Consider the following 16,609-nt stretch of genomic DNA (forward strand, 5'->3'; position numbering starts at 1 on the left):
TCCAGTTTGACTGTGATCATTTCCATAATTTAATTTATGGTGCATGAAATTGTGATTCCTGCATACACATAATTTATATACAGCAAAAAATAATATTTATTTTTAAATTTATATTATTTAAATATTGAGTACGTACTAGTGTCCCTCTATTTTTTTAACAACTTTGAAATAACTAATTTATTGTTTTGTATTTCTTTGTAAATTAATTAATTAATTTTTATACTTATTATTACCTTATTAAAATTGTAAGTTTTTGAATAGACTATTTCTTTAAATTTGTTTTTTGGTAAAACAAAATTATAAAAAAAATATGCAGGTTATTCAAGAAATTTATATCTAGATCATATAATCCATTACTCAGCAAGCCATGAAATAAGCGGACTGGAACCAGGAGCAATTTGTTATGAACATTGCTCCTGGTTCACTGCAAATCTTCAATGTTTCAAGAACCAGGAGCAATTGGTTCATGTGAATTTTACAAAGACCAGGAGCAATTGATGGCTTTAAGGGGGTACTATACCCCTGTGGTAAATTTGTGACTATTTTTGCATTTTTCTCAAAAAATAATAACACATTGGTAACGAAAGTTATGTACATATTATTGGGGCAAGGAATCCAATTACTACACTGGAATTTCAGTGACTCAAGACAAACGGTTCATGATAGGAAATGAGGTACATACTACCGGTACCTCTTTTCTTATCATAAATAACGAACCACTTGTCTTGGGTCACTGAAATTCCAGTGTAGTAATTGGATTCCTTGCCCCTATAATATACATAACTTTTGTTACCACTGTGTTATTAGTTTTTGAGAAAAATGCAAAAATAAACACAAATTTATCGAGGGGTGTAGTACCCCCTTAAGAAGGCAAATTTGCTCCTGGCGCCTGCTTATTTCAAGGCTTGTTACTTAGTGTGTAAAAGCTAATTTAAAAGTACTGTACTGTGATCAGCAATTTTTTTCAATGACACAACATACAATTTCCACAATTGCCAACTTCAGCCTGAGTGGATCAAATTGTGTCATCACATTCACAATCACGTATACCTGTGCAATATACTTGTATTATTTATTTTGAAGCAAGGCACAAATCAATCTGTCATCACATACCTAGATGCTGACAATAATGCCATGTTGACACTGGAGTTAAATAGGAGCCCCGCATCCAGAGCATTCGACAGTGAATACAAGTATACATACTGTATTTTGTGAGGATAAGGCTGCCAAATCTGATTAACTCGGGATGCGTACTATGCGGCGTTCCACAAATTTGATTCATTATTTGCTGTTTTAGTTATACCCATGTGTAGGTATTCTATTGTAGATGTTGAGAAAGTTTGTGCATACGTGTAGTTTTCTGTAATTTAATGAAGTTTTTCATTTGGAATTGAATATTATTGTGTGCAGGATTGATGCAAAAGTGACATCTCAGTAAAAAAAAAAAAACTGAATTAAGAATTGGGCAAAGATAGCACAAACATGACAAATGTATTCCACTGTGAACAAACCAAAAGTTTGGTGATGTCCTATTAAACTTAAGTCCTTTCGTACATGTATGGGGGCTGATAAAAAAAAAGTACCATACTTAAAATGTCGGTTAAAGTTGGAATTTTCAATATTTTACACTCATATTATTCTGTAAAATATAATGCACAATAAATTTGAATAATCCACTTTATTCATTTGCAAACAGTAAGTGCATACCGGTACATTTGAAGATATGTAACCAGGTCCCCCACTGTAAAAATCGGACCAGCCAAATTTGCACGCTACAGAGCATGAAAAATAAAATCCCGCAAATCACAAATTGACACACGTATGGGAGCTGCCATAGGGTGCTAATGGCAACACGAGGGGTTGCCAGGGTGCTAAAGAACGCGTCACTAGAACAAGCGTCCTACGCGATCAATAATGCATATAGGGCGCATTGAAGTGCGCCCTACGCGACCGGTAGTTCCTGATACGCAATCACAGGGTCAATGGTTGCTTCCATGCAGTAACATACTTCTGAACTCACTGTCAGGGTCCTGATGTAACATGCCAATTGCCCAATATGTTATTTGCTTCAATTCATGAATTGTTCTGTTGATCGATATACATTATACAAACATGATATTTTGTACATGCAGCAGCACACAACATGAAAAGTAATTACCGTCATCATGTTTGAATAAACCACAATTAGCGTTTTCAGACACAGCTCAATTGTTCATTGACTATCTTGCTTATACAAGTATGTTCATTTGAAGTAGAGTGGCAAGTTTTCTGTGTCACAGAAGAACGGACAAATTCACAGAATTTCAGAAAAAAACAGAAAACATAAAAAATCGCGGAAAACATGTTTTTCCTTGAAAAAAATAAAAATGAAGAAAAATATTGAGATGTGAGGTTAAAATAATGAAAATGAAGTCCGTAGTCAAAGATATCAGGCTTAAAACAACTAAGAAGATAATGCAAGTAACTTCTTTTTACCCCGAATGTGAACACAGAATTGAAATTACATCACGGAAAATCACAGAATGTAGTATTTAAAACCATGCACAGAAAATTGTGGAATTCGGTCTTTTAAGTCACAGAAAACTTGCCACTCTGATCTAAAGCTCTAATAACTACATCTAGATGCAAAACATCAGAATATGAACAACAAAGTAAACAAACCAATAAACAACCCCACCACCACCAACCGAAATCACTCACAATTCAGTAAACAGTTTGTCATAAGCTACTGTTTTACAGAGAAGAATAATGTATTCTCTTCATCAAGGAAAAATCAGATAGTGATCCCTATGAAGACCCACGTGATACCTCGGTACGTATACCAAGAATTCATCATTTTGCAGATTGCCACAGATTCTCTCTATGAATTGGGTTGAGGTGCATTTGATTCATGAGCTGAGCCATCTGGGAGAGTCGGAAGACTGTATCCGTACTTCGTCTGCCATTTTGTCCTCAAGCCCTACCACAAAACCATAAAATGTACATGCCCCTAAACATTTGAATAGTATTATGGCTGTCGATATCCATTTGATGTGGCAAATTGTGCTGAGTAAAAAAAAATTGGCTGTTTAAACATTTAACAAAAACCACAAAAAAACAAAAAAAAACAAAATGTTTTCATGTTTAACATTGACAGGCTTATAGACCACTTGACATGTGGTGTCATTGCTAGGCAGTATGCATGCGAATTATGGCAATTTCCATTGTTATTTTCCCTGCAGTATGTACGCATCGTAGTTTGCTCAGGGTACGTGCATTTTAAATCGCCCACCACATTGCAGCGCTTTGATCCCTCTGAGATCTGGGAAAAGGCGCTATATAAAACACCAAAATATATTTATTGATTTATTTCATGTAGTACAAGAAAGCCATTAAACAGTGTAGCGGATTGTTCAAGCATATCGATAGACCAGTCCTTCGCCTTTGTTGATAAACAATGATGTCAATCAAGTGGTCTTATTATGTAGCCTTAGCTAAGGTGATTCATGAGCCATCTGGGAGTCTGATGAAGGCTGTAACCACACTTCCTTTGCCATTTTGTTTTCAAGCCCTACCACAAAACCATAAAATCTACACCCCCTAAACATTTGAATAGTATTATTACAGCTGCCAATTTCCATTTGATGTGGAAAATGTTTTCACGCTAAAAAAGTGGCTGTTTAAACGTAACAAGAAACACATAAAAAACAAACAAAAACGTTTTATGTAGCCTTAGCTTTAACAAAACTTTAAATCAATCTCTTATATTGCATTTAATACTGTGGAGTGATTGGGAAGAGGATGAAATGGCATATCATATATACAGTATTTCACTTTTAAAACTAATAAAAAAGAATGCAGGAAAACTTAAGGGGTGTGGTATGAACCTTTGGACAGTATTTATTATGGGACATTAGAGCACATCAGACATATCGAATTGCATTCTGAATATATGAAGAATGTCCTTCTGATATCAAATAATTTTAATTTTTTGAAATTCGCAATGTAATACACAATTTATGGCAAATGATTAAAAATTGATATTTTTGATATTTAACAGTAGGCCCCTGCTCGAAGTAAACTTTATAAATGTACTTAAAGTGAATGTAGGTGGGATGAAAAGCTGACGATCAATTGAAAATTTTGACCTTTCGTATTGAAGATATGGATTTTTTTCCCCAAAACACCAAAAAAAATTAGGTCTTTTTGGGAAAAAAATCCATATCTTCAATATGAAAGTTCAAAATTTTCAATTGATCGTCGGCTTTTCCTTCCAGCTACATATACTTTAAGAATATATCATTAGATTTATAAAATTTACTTTGAGGACTGTTATATATAAAAAATGTGAAAAATATCAAATTTTAATAATTTGTCATAAAATTTGTATTATATCGTGAATTTAAAAAAAATCAAAATTAGTTGATATGAGAAAGACATTCTTCGTATTCAGAATGCAATTTGATATGTCTGATGTGCTCTCATGTCCCACAAAAAATACTGTCGAAACGCTCAAAACGCTCATTCCAGATCCCTTAAGAAATCCCTAATTTTTAGCGAATGCACAGAAAGGTTTTTAGTTCCAAGTATCTGTTATCTTCAGGCCCAACCAAGATCTAATTACAATGTAACATCCCCATAATATGCCCAGCAGAGGGGGGATAAATGGCGTATTGAAACAGATTTCATGATTCGGATAGATTTCACATGACTGAGTAGGGGAGATTGGGGTTAGTTGGAACACTGGGTAAGTTGAAACATTGTATTTTTTTCTGACACAAAAAATTAATTTGGTAAAATACTGGCACCTAGTAATAGGTATTAGTAAGGGTCATCCACCAAATTAGCAACAGCACTGATGCCCCACCAGTGTTGGCTTGGGAAAGGAATATCTGTTTTTGACTTACTGACTAATTTTTATACCCCTCAGAAAAGATGCGTTATCTCCATGTTGTTTGAAGATTCAGGGATTATTTTCTGAGTATCATAAGCACTAGTAGTAAGTCCCAGAATAATGTTAAATAAAAGTTTTATTGTATTTCTTCTTTTGTGTAATGAACTTTGAAATGTAAAAATAGGCATCGGGGTTAGTTGAAACTTTTGAGATGGGGTTAGTTGAAACGTGAAAATCGCATAGAAAAATATGGTTAAAAATTGACTTTTTAAAAATTTGTAACATGTTTACCATTTCTTCAATATTGCTTTAATATGGTTAAAAAGCAATAATACAAGCAAAAAGTGCACACAGAAAGTACATTTTATAATATTTTAGGCTTCTCATATTTTGGTCCATGGTGACACTCGTCACCTTGTGTCCAAAGTATTGAATCGCACTCCTACATATATATTTATTCATTTTTTCACACTGATTGTATGTTAAAGGGTGCCTTCAAGGGAAGTATAACCCTAACAACACAATAATAATTATTTTGAAATTTTTACAAGCCGTGTTTCGACTAACGCCACCCTATGTTTCAACTTACCCCAGGGGTGGGGTTAGTTGAAACACTTTTTTTCAAATTTTCAAATTGGATTATATGAATAATCATAAGCAGGTCCAATAAAGTTTAAGGCTGTATTTGTAGCATGTATGTATATGTTTATACTGATATGGTTAGTGTTTCTTGAAAGTAATCGGTTTGCGTTAAAAAGACGATTTTGTGAAAAATGTTTCAACTAACCCCAATCTCCCCTATCTATCCATTCACAGTAAAAATGCATGTTGCTCATCTTCATAATCATCAGCATTGACTTGGTAGCACTGAGTATCATGGTCTCATCAAGGCAAATTTAATGGTGGTTAAATTATTTCATACAGGTGGCCTACACATTTGTAATGTAACAGTTACACAATTTTGTAAACAGATGCAGTAAACAATTCCAGCTGTTGAAGCAGATCTAACCAAAGATGCTCTAAAACTGTTTGTACATTATATATCTTGTATATAAATGCCTGAATGAACAGTCTCAAAGATTCTCAAATTTGTAAAAAAGTAATTGTATGATTCTAATAATTGATTCAGGGTGTGTTTTGTTGTTTGTATGTATGCTGGGTTGGATTTTGTAAGGGGGCAGGGTATGCAGGGGTGCACTTATAATTGCAAACCAAATTGTAAAGGCAATTTAGAATGTCAGTTTTGTAATCCAAACATTTTAAACAGGAAAAAAATGTATATTGTTAGAAACTTTTTTCACTAATTACTCGGTCGAGATATTTCATGACAATTGCACAAATTAAATGCAATGTGTGTAATTATCTTGACCTTTTTTCATTAAAAAAAGTACAATAATAGATATTAACTGTGTACGTGTACATGATATATAGTACAAGCACATTGTACATTGGCTGTAACCAGTACTAGCAATGTGCATTCTTCCGTTGCTTGAACTTGACAGTGACTTGTCTTGTCTTTTCTCTTTTAATTTATTAGTAAAATCGGGTCATATTTTAAGGCCGTGTGTAAAGTGGTAACACAATCATGTGTAAATACAGTGAGTCATAAGGCCCAGCTTGGTCAATAATGGCGTACATGAACGGTAATACCAGATAGGATATGCCATAAAGGTTGCTTCCTGCCACCTCTGTCAGAAGCAGGTACATAAAGTAATTGATTTAATTAACTTGCTTACACATTTGTTTCATTGGGGATGAATGCTATTTTGCAAAATCCTCTTTGAATTTTATTTGGGCATTTTCAACAACCATATATATGACCCATCGCATCGAAACACGGCAGTTGTCGGAAACCCACATTTAAAGATAGTAAAGAAAATGTGCCCCGAAAAATAAAGAAAATAATAAGAAATTTGAAGTGTATTTGTCACATAAAATTGCCATTCTACATGCGATATTAATGGAAGAGGTGCCATTTTAAAGCTTAATAACAGTCCTTTAGTTTGGTAAAGAAATCTGCAAGTTCATTTTTGACGACAACTGCCGTGTTTTGATGTGATGGGTCACATATATATGTGACCATCCAGCACACCTGAGCCCTGAAGTCGCCAATCATCATTTTTGGGATATTCAACCAAAATATTCTGCTTGAAATTAGCTTTAAAATGATGTATATTGTGTCTATAGTACTTGACATTTAAGTAGTGAAAAATCAATAAAACAGTCAATAAATCCTTGGTTTCCTATTGTTTATTGTTAAGTTCAATGGAGCATATCTCAATAGTGGCACTGGCTCAGTTGTGGTGGATGGTCACATATTCATGAACCCTGTAGTCAAAAAATATTACAAAGTGTCAATGATTATTTCCCGGGATTATTTAAATCTACCAAAAAAACGTTGACAACGTAAAGAAATCAAAAAAAAAAAAAAACCCACCTCGGCTCACTTTTTGAAACTTGGTCCCATTTGTAAAAGGTACTGATTTAAACTTTATTATATTTACATCAATTTAAAACATTTCCAGAAGTGTTATGTATCTTTAATGTGCAGATGCGATATTAATTTGTAAGCTTTCTGGAACGACCTGAACGGTTATTATCTTGTTCTTGCATGATAAGCCAATATCTTTTTGTGTTTTGTTTTATAATATCATGATTAATGATTGAATTAAACGAATAACAAGTAGGCTTGTATGTAATCTTGTTGGAAACGCTGTATTCTGTTGAAATAAAATAAAAACACTGATTTGCTGTTGGTGTTCAAATGGGACCAAGTTTCAAAAAGTGAGCCGAGGTGGGTTTTTTTAAAATTTCTGATTTCTTTACGTTGTCAACGTTTTTTTGGTAGATTTCTTTTCTTTTTATGAATGTAGACAAGCAGCTCCAAGCTTGGAAAGTCAGGTTATGAAGTGCACCATAAAACTAATAAAACGAAAAATGGATGTTTGAAGTTGCCATTCTTGATTCATGACAATAAATAATTAAACAAAACTTTATCAGTCGCTTATTTTAAAACTTGCTCAATCACGCGTGACTGTAATGTTCAGAGGCGCATACACAATGATCAATAAACATTTTAATATACTTTAATTATTCAAGGCTACGTAAATATGTAAATAAAATGTAAATATGAACAACACACACCCAATGTTGACAATGCCAGAGAGACACACATAGAGTAAATCCGATTTAGGCCTACTTCATGTCGGAACTGGTAAATGCGCATATATTTAAGCCTATACTACGGAAGCGCCTAAATGCCCCAGATAATCGTGTTTTAATGTTGGTGGTTCTTTGTAGCCCTCATGGGCAATCTACTTGGCTATCCGAATTTCGCGGTTTGTGGTTCTTTGTAGTTCTTCGGGCAACCTAGTTGAATATTCCTATTAAGCGGCGGTTATCGGCGATCTTTCGTGGTTTGTGGTTTTCATCAAGCCCTGCACTCTATAGGGAGGTAATTTATAGTTTAAGCTTGTTGAATATCCATATTTCGTGGTTTGTGGATCTTTGTAGCCCTGTGGGGCAATCTAGTTGCATATCCAAATGTCGCGGTTTGTGGTTCTTTATAGCCCTCGCGGGCAATCTAGTTGGTATCAATATTAAGCGGCAGTTGTTGTTGATCTTTCGCGGTTTGTGGTTCTTTATAATCGAATAATCGATATGTCTACTGGCTATCTAATTGGATATCCCAATTTCGGGGTTTGTGGCTCTTTGTAGCCCAGCGGGCAATATAGTTGAATATCGTGGTTTGTGGTTTTAATTTCCCTCATCAAGCCCTGCCCTCTATCGGGAGCTAGTTTATAGTCTAAGCTTGTTGGATATCCGTATTTCGTGGTTTGTGATTCTTTATAATCGATAGGCCTGCGGACAATCTAGTCTTTCGCGGTTTGTGGTTCTTTGTCATCTTTCGTGTTTTGTGGTTTTAATTTCCCTCATCAAGTCCTGCTCTCTATCGGGAGCTAATTTGTAGTTTAAGCTTGTTGGATATCCATATTTCGTGGTTTGTGGTTCTTTGAAGCCCTGTGGGGCAATAGTTCCATATCAAAATTTCGCAGTTTGTGGTTCTTTATAGCCCTGCGGGGCTATCTACTTGGATATCAATATTGAGCGGCAGTTATTGGCGATCTTTCGCGGTTTGTGGTCTTAATTTGTTGGATATCCATATAATCGATATGATTGCGGGCAATCTGGTTGGATATCCAAATTTCGCGGTTTGAAGTTCTTTGTAGCCCTGCGGGGCAATCTAGTTGGATACCCCTATTAAGCGGCGGTTGTCGGCGATCTTTCGCGGTTTGTGATTTTAATTCCCCTAATTAAGTCCTGCCCTTTAGCCAGTGTGGGGAAATCTAGTTGGATATCAATATTCAGCGGCAGTTGTTGGCGATCTTTCGCGGTTTGTGATTTTCATTTATAATATTTATATCAAATATAATTTCAGTCTGAGCTGTGAACAGAGCCACTGATAAATAAATAATAAATAATAAATAAATTTCGGTGGTTTAAATGCCATGATAGTCAGGCATGGTGATAGCATCTGGATGGTGAAAGTAGGCCCAAGGCCTAGGCCTAAATGTGAATTAAAAATCAAACATGTTTGTTTGATGAAAAAATAATAATATCACAATAGCAATGGATGTTCGAAATGGTGTTATTCTTGATTTACGACAATAAATTGATTAATAAAACATTTAAAAAAAGTGGTGGGAAGTTTGAACTTGAGCAAAAATTCATAAATGGATTTGAAGTCCATGGCCTTAACCACTTCGCCACGGGGACGTCCCGTTATTACGATGTGTGAAAGTGGAGTATTTATTAATATGAATATATGCTGTGGTCCGGAAAGAATAAAAGAATTGTGAAAAACTTGATTTTTTGGATAATGGGGTCCAGAATTTGTATGTAGGGTATCCAGGAAAATGCCTGGGTATATTTGAAAGTGAATCTGAAAAATTAGTGCGACAGGGACAGCCATGTATGGCTGTAGCAGTGTCGAAAGATTGTGGATATCAGTATGATTAGCTATGATTTGCCACTAATTTTGGCTATGAAATACCGCGTGAAATAAAGCAAGAATGTTTGTTTATTATCAAACAATCGGATTGACTGTAAGATTCGTGTAACTTTTGAAATAAAGAGTTATTAAAATATGACACTTTGGACAGTAAATACGATTTAGCATGGTTTTAGATATATTTTGTACCCAGCTTAAAAATATCATAGAACAATAGCGCTTTTGTTCCGTGTAAATATAGTCTCGCGGTGCATCTGTTTATTCTTCTTTATCAGTCGTTTTTTTTAAAACTTGCTGGTCAAGCTACCGCGTGACTCTAATTATAAGTTTTCTACAGTTCAAATACCAGGTAATTATACATTTCCGAAGGTCAAAATGGATCATTATGGGTTTTATGATTGATGGTTTGCATATAGAAATTTGTAAAAATCTAGTCTTTTGGTCAACATTGGGCAAATTGCAAGGTTTCTGAATAGAATTTAAAGTAGTAGGCCTACAGGCCTAAAGTGGAACTTCCATTCAACATTCCTCTGTGGTCTAATTATTAAAATAGGCCTATAAAAATAATGTACAAAAAATATGTTTATTTTCTAAACTTGTCTAATAGCGAACCGCTAAAAACCCACTAATTGCTACATGTTTATTTCCATTTTTTATTTTAACTTTAACGGGCCTATTTGATATATTTTAAATTTGATTTTTTTATATTTATTTATTAATATACTTAGTTAGTTTGTTACTTAATTTTTTTGGGGGGTGTTTAGAATTTGTACAGTACGATATAAATAATCAATTGTTCATTAAGGTTCATCAAATCTTTTATATTTTTTTTTATTTCAATAAACTAAAACAAAACTTTCTCAATTTCACTTTGACATGTTCAGTTCAGTTACATGATAAAGTACCGGTACAGCAACAAAAATCACTTGTTTAATCAAGCTCATCATGATCTGCGTGCGGGGATTGAATACTAACAAGTACGGCAGTGAAAAGAACATGAAAAATCACCTGCAGATGTGTGTGTGTAAAGAGGAGAATCTGAAAAGTGATGGAGATGAAGATGTCACCAGGGAATGCATCATCAAATTAAACTTACTATGCATCTTTGCTCCTGGTCTATTCAATAGAATTGGTCTCTTAGTGACTCACCAGGGACTGACTGGAGTACATGGGGAACTAATGAAGCATGCTATTTGTGGCTGCGGTGAGGTTTCTTTGACATTGAAGAATATGTCAAAAGTGTCCATTTTTTGTGTTATGTTTTCATTTGTACATATGAGATAAATCAATTAAAATCTATTTTACACAGATTTTTAGTAGTCACAAATGAAAGGGCATTTCGTGATCCACAGCCTCATCCCCCCCACTTTTCTCAAAAAAAATTGAGATTTTTATATCACTAGAAACCTCTGGCTACATAAATGTTTATGTACAAAATATTTCTTGCAGATTAATTCGTTTAGCAAAGATATCGTGAAATTTGAATTTTGCATTGTCTATGGTAGACATGATCACATTTTGAACATGTGAGGGCGGGCTTCATTAAGCTTACTTGTACACCAAGATCCTGTCTTAACTGTGTAATCCAATAGGAAAATGAAGAAAATTTGGATTTTGACCCTCAAAGCTCCAACCTAGCATGATTTTTAGAAAATATGCATTTGAATAATATTTGATACTATCAAGTAATGAAAGCCACATTTCATGAAACATTTGCGAAAGTTTTGTAAAATGGCCCTTCGTGCTTAAAAATTTAGCCATAAAATGCATACACGCATGTTATGTCATAGGAAGCCATTGATAATGCTGGGACACACAATTTGGCCCATTTTGGGACATTCAGGCGAAAGCAAACTTTTCCTCATAACATTGCCAATTATAGGCCTACATACATGATTGACCCCTCATTTTTTAAGTTAAATGATTCTCTTTTTAATGAAAGCAATTTTAGGTGAATTTATTAAATTTCAAAATTTTATGAACATGCCTATCTATGGAGCAGTGTAATACACATATTAAATCATGCATAACTCGCGAACGCAAAATCGGAATCAACTGAAATTTTGGGAATAGGTTTTTTTTCGTGGATATCTAATGAAAAATGACATAAATAGATGGTCAGTTATTGGTACTCGCTCCTAATACAGAGCATTGTCTGGCTCCTCCAGAATGATGCTAGGATCACAAAATACTCCTTTAAGGGGGGTACTACACCCATCACATTTTTTTGCGGGTTTTTTGCATTTTGTGAAGAAATGAAAAAAAAAAATTGGTCAAAGTGGTATGCAAAATGAAGGGGCAAATCTTCTCGTTCTATTGGTGGTATTGATAATAATGTAGCTTACATGCTTTTAATTGTACAAGCCAAAGAGAGGTACATGATGACCCCATCACAATTTTGATCATATTTGCAATTTCAGAACTGCTGACGTGAATCTACTTTACACACTTATTTATCAGCAATGGCAGACCCTAATAAACTGCTCCAAAAAAGAAACTTACCAGGTAAGAAATTTGTCTGTCAAATTCAAACGACAAATTGTGTTACACTAAATGGGATATGAGTGGAAGCAGTGTTAATTGGCTAATTTTTACACCTCATTTGTTGCAAAGGGATGAGTATTTTTGAAGTTATGCTTATTTAACCGAACCTATCCACTGGAATGAAAGTTGCACTCATACCACTTGAGATGGTTGGCAGTATACAGGTGTAATCAGTGCTCTCCTCTTCTTTCTTTGCATGACTAACTTTCCTATTGCTTCTTGTGAGGATGAAGAATGATCAAAGTTCAATGACAATTGTCCTTATTCAATCATCTGAAGAAATTAAGTCGAATGAAAGAATCAATATGATGACCAGGGATTTAGGGGACCTTGGGTGTGTCCAGAGTATTGCGTTCATGTGGTCGTTGGTTCAAGACCTGACAAGACCAAGCAATATGCCTAAATTAAGTGAAAATCAGAGATGGCTTTTAAAAAGTTCTGAACATCCTTTCATGTGTCTGTTTATTGTGTGAATTCATTGGGGCGGACCTGCAACTTTCAAATTTGATAGTAGGCTTGTTCAAATGAGCATAACTTCAAAAGTTTTGATCTGTTTGCGACAAATAAGGTGTCAAACTCCGCGTAAATGTACACCGCTTCCACTCATATGCTATTCAGTGTAATACGATTTGTCGTTTGAACTTGACAGACGAATTTCTTACCTGGTAAGTTACTTTTTGGGACCAGTTTAGTACCAAAATATTTTTTATTTTGGAAATGCATTAGGGTCAGTCCATGTCGAAACAGATTGAGTGTACACCCACCCTCTTGGATTTTGCTCTCATTTGGCTCAGAGGTACCTTTCATGGATCCCTAGGTGAGGTCACAAGAAAAAATTCAAATTCCATTTCGTTTTATGAATGGCGGGCAATCAAAGTTTGGCGACCTCGACCAAAATTGTGAATTTAAGGGGTCCAAATGACAAAGTGCTCTCTTTGAGGGGCACTTTCTTCTTAATTGAATCAGTTGTGATCCTCTTTTTGAATGTGGGTACTCACTGGCTGTGTCTGAAATACCTAATGCCAAAAAGATAGATTTGAATTTCGTTGGGATTTCAGAGGGGTCAAAATCAGCACTTCGTACTGTTCAATCAAATTATCTTGATTTTGAAGGACCCATGATAATGTCACAGTGCACTTATAGGTCCTAATTATGTTCAGAATGGATTAACCATATGCCAATGTCTATGAGCAATTAAAAAAAAAGAAATTTCTAGACCCCTACAGAATTTTAGGCCACCCCTAAAGTGGTTCAGCCACAAATGGCACTTAAAGTCGGCAAATTTTGACCCTAATAACTTTAGGTGTACACCAGATATGAATTTCTAGTCTTTTGCATCTGAAAGAATGTAGTTTAATGTTACTAGGAACATAAGATTTGTTTTGTATTTTTGTGTTTTAGTATTAAGTTGACGCTTTCAAAAATAGTCATTTTTGCCTAACATACCATGCATACAGGATACGGTACAAAATGCCAATTTTAGTATGATATTTTTTTATATTTTTGATCACTTTATAGCCATTTGTATTATTTATCCTGATATTTCAAGTTGCTCTTGAGTCAAGTAATAAGAAAAAACTACTTTCTAATCCTCTGTATGGATTTTTAAGGGGGTCAAAAATGCACTTCCTGGCAACGATGCACATGCAAAGTATAGGTTATGGGGGTCAAATTTTCAGAATGCTCCCAATTATGTCAAGTAATATATCAAATTACTCGTATGGTCATGAGGATTCCAAAAATGTATAGTTTGTTATGTGTCAGACCTTTCAGGAGGCGCTAAAAAAAAAAAAAAATGTTCATAGGTCAACGACCTTTTTGAAAGTATCAAAACACAAAAGATACAAAACAAATCTTATGTTCCTAGCAACATAAGACTACATTCTTTCAGATGCAAAAGACTAGAAATTCATATCTGGTGTACACCTAAAGTTATTAGGTGTCAAAATTTGCCGATTTTAAGCGCCATTTGTGGCTGAACCACTTTAGGGGGCCTAAAATTCTGTAGGGGGTCTAGAAATTTCTCTTTTTTGAATTGCTCATAGACATTGGCACATGGTTAATCCATTCTGAACATAATTAGGACCTATAAGTGCACTGTGGCATTATCATGGGTCCTTCAAAATCAAAGATAATTTGATTGAACAGTATGAAGTGCTGATTTTGACCCCTCTGAAATCCCAACCGAAATTCAAATCAATCTTTTTGGCATTAGGCATTTCAGACACAGCCAGTGAGTGACCACATTCAAAAAGAGGGTCACAAATGATTTAATTAAGAAGAAAATGCCTCTCAAAGAGAGCGCTTTGTCATTTGGACACCTTAAATTCCCAATTTTGGTCAAGGTCGCCAAACTTAGATGGCCCGCCATTCGGAAACGCAATTGAATTTGAATTTTTTTCTTGTGACCTCACCTAGGGGTCCATGAAAGGTACCCCTGAGCCAAAGGAGAGCATAATCCAAGAGGGTGGGTGTACACTCAGTCTGTTTTGACATGGACTGACCCATTAATTATGCACAGCTTTGAAAACACAAATATGCATCAATTTCATGTTATCAATGAAATTAAACTTATTTTCCCCTTCCAGTTGACAATGATATGCAAAATTTGTGTTCACAAGGCAGCACATTTGTTTCAGGTTTGATACGGTTGAAATTAAAGAACAGTCAAAACAGTTAATTTTCAGTATTAGGTGAATTTTTGCTCAGTTTTCTGAGAAAATAGCAAAGCTTACAAAACACGATAATAATGTGAATCGGTATGTTCACAATGGTAAAACCTCAATATTAAACTGTTGGACACACCCTAAAACTTCATGTAGTAACGGTTTAATCACTTACCTGTAGCGGTGTGTATTCCTTCCACTTTGAGAAAAAGATGAAAATCCGTGTGAAACTTGGAACTGATAAAATCACTGCTCGCTTGAAGATAAGCCGGCGAAATCGACGCCATATTTTTATAATTGGTTTTGACCTTTGACTAAGGTTGCGCGATACTCGATACATGGATTCTCTGATACGCATGCAGCGTACGATACCGTATTTTACAGACATGACAGAATAGGCCTAAAGAATTATTTAATGGAACGTATTGAAAAAAATATTAGAAAATTGAAAACAAATATTCTAATCTCTCATTCTCTATTAGCGACTTCAGGTAGCGAATAAATTGTGTGGTAGGTCTAGACTATCTCCAACTCTAGTGTGAGCTAGTGTGATGCAGAATCCCGGTGCAGAATTCACTGCTTTTATTGGAGTATAAATGATCCAGATCCAGATCTCGCAGCCCAGGCCCACCGCTAGGCCTAGGCCTACATTTAACAGTGTTTTAAATAATCCAATGGATTGTCTATGGGATATGCACTCAGCAGCACATCATGGCGGGTATTGGCGGGGCATGTAGGCCTACACGATAAAACATTTCAGGGTGTGTTTGTTATGTTATATTTATTACAATTAGGTAAAAATCCCGATTTTGAAAAATGTTACGGTGCTTTAAATAACAATTGTTTTCCTAATGAAGGCCTACGTATACATGTAACGTCACAAAACACTTTTCAGCTACCTACCGTATCATTCACATTTAGAAGTGTCCCCCGGTATAGAAACTAGTTTACGCTGAGGGATGATTTCATACAATTTTTAACAAAAAGGATTTTTCACACATCTGAGTTTTGGTGACCTTGAGCATTGTAAAGTGGCAATGTTCGATCCCAATCAAAGTAATTGCAAATCTTTTACAAAATATTTTCAGTACAAAAACGCGGTTTAAAATATGTTACGAAAGATTTGAAACTAGCCAATTGTAGGCCTATTGGTTTTGTTTACAATCAACACACAAATTGTGTTAATAATGTTTTAAACTTAAATTGTCAACAGAAAGAGTCAGCTGATCATCAGGTTTTATGTCTTCTTTTAACAAGAGTGGAAACAAAGGAACCGAAGAATGCATAAAGTTATTGACTTGACTAGCATCTTAAAATTAAACTCTGAGTCAAAAATAAGCTTTGTTTCATTAATTAAAAAGAAAGTTGTAAAGTTGTTGTATCTTGTTAGTAAAGTGAAGTTTGCTACTGTTTTTATTATTACCTGTGTTGCGATTCGAAATCCCACAAAGAGTAAGCAAGTTCGTTATTAAATGTGGTAGGCCTCAGTACCCCCTCCCTCCCCCAACATACACA

At 34.9% G+C, this 16,609-nt stretch overlaps 1 protein-coding gene across 1 annotated transcript in view; it reads left to right on the plus strand.

Moving 5' to 3' along the window:
* LOC140157047 (mannosyl-oligosaccharide 1,2-alpha-mannosidase IA-like) overlaps positions 1 to 16,609 on the plus strand; it is a 105,331-nt gene that overhangs the window by 6,971 nt on the left and 81,751 nt on the right. The gene's annotated exons all lie outside the window — the stretch shown is intronic.

The sequence above is a fragment of the Amphiura filiformis genome, chromosome 7 (assembly GCF_039555335.1).
Source record: "Amphiura filiformis chromosome 7, Afil_fr2py, whole genome shotgun sequence".
In the NCBI taxonomy this organism is placed as follows: domain Eukaryota; kingdom Metazoa; phylum Echinodermata; class Ophiuroidea; order Amphilepidida; family Amphiuridae; genus Amphiura; species Amphiura filiformis.